At 35.7% G+C, this 1,451-nt stretch overlaps 1 non-coding gene across 1 annotated transcript; it reads left to right on the top strand.

Annotated features, from left to right (window-relative positions):
- Positions 1 to 1,002: 1,002 nt before the first annotated feature.
- On the top strand, positions 1,003 to 1,132 carry LOC136332838 (small nucleolar RNA SNORA31). Its single transcript, XR_010730970.1, has one exon. It is a non-coding gene; the product is annotated as a small nucleolar RNA SNORA31 (small nucleolar RNA).
- Positions 1,133 to 1,451: the final 319 nt, after the last annotated feature.

Here is a 1,451-nt window from a genome sequence, read left to right as displayed (position 1 = left end):
AAGCATTTGCTAAGGATAAGGAGGTTGCAAAAATGAACTGGGGTGTGGTTCAGATGACAAACAGCTTTAACCTGGGTGTGGATGTGGACAACATTGAGAAGCTCTAGACATGGTTCCCAAGGAGCTGACTAATGAGGAGTTGTTGGAGCTGGAATAGGAAGGCATAGCTGAAGATGAAGCAAGAGAAAAAGAAAATGTAGGAGAAGAAAAGGAAGAAGAATCCCTAAGAAAATTCAGAGGAAAAGGTATAGTAGAAGCTTTTTCAGAGCTCAAAAAGCTCCTTAAAAAGTTTAAAACCATGGACCCCAACACTGAAAGTATTTGATTAATAGTGAAATGATCATGGTGCATTATCTGCTTACAAGCAAACTTCTGATGAAAAAATAAAGAAACCAAGCAAACCAGCATGGACATATTTTTGAAAAGAGTAATACTTCTTTAAGAGCCTCAGGCAGGTCCTTCAGGAGGTTTTCCAGGAGAAACTGTTGTTATCATAGGTCACAGCTGGATGTGTGTGGTCTCTGAAGACCTTCTAATGGGGCAAGATACGGAAATGGAAGACGGGTGTGTAGGCCCAGGCTAACATGTGTATTTGTGTCTTAGTTTTTAACATACAAGTTTAAAGAGAAAAAAATAAAAAAATTTAAAAATAGAAAAAAGCTTATAGAATAAGATATAAAGAAAAATATTTTATACAGTTGTACAATGTGTGTTTTAAGTTAAGTGTTATGACAAGAGTCAAAAAGTTTAAAAAATTAAAAATTTTGTAAAGTAAAAATGTTACAGTAAGCTAAGGTTAATTTATTATTGAAGAAAGAAATAAAAATATTTTAATGTAACTTAAGTGTACAGGGTTTATAAAGTCTACAGAGTATACAGTAATGTTCTAGATCTTCACATTCACTCATCACTCATTGATTCACCTAGAGCAACTTCCATACCTGCGAGCTCCATTCATGGTAATGCCCTATGCAGGTGCACCGTTAAAAAAACTTTTATACCCTGTATCTGCTGATAGACTCTGAACAGTCTGATGTTGTTCTTTTTGTTTGCACTAGTATGTGAAAGTAAAAAACCTCTGTTCTTTCTGCCTGTCTTTGTAGCAGCCCAGATTGAATAGGGGACTACATCTTCAGAAAAAAAATGAAAGAAAGAAAGAAAAAATAATAAAAAGAAAAAAGCTTTTCTATCATATTTTTACTGTATCTTTTCTATGTTTTTTTTTTTAATAAATTTTTATTAATGGTAATGGGATGACATTAATAAATCAGGGTACATATATTCAAAGAAAACATGTCTAGGTTATTTTGTCATCAAATTATGTTGCAAACCCCTCGCCCAAAGTCAGATTGTCCTCCGTCACCCTCTATCTAGTTCTCTGTGCCCCTCCCCCTCCCCCTAACTCTCTCCCTCCCTCCCTCCCATGTCCTCCCTCCTCCCCCACCCTTGGT

This window comes from Saccopteryx bilineata, chromosome 3 (genome assembly GCF_036850765.1).
Source record: "Saccopteryx bilineata isolate mSacBil1 chromosome 3, mSacBil1_pri_phased_curated, whole genome shotgun sequence".
Taxonomy (NCBI): Eukaryota; Metazoa; Chordata; class Mammalia; order Chiroptera; family Emballonuridae; genus Saccopteryx; species Saccopteryx bilineata.
This window is presented reverse-complemented; position numbering and strand designations above follow the sequence as displayed.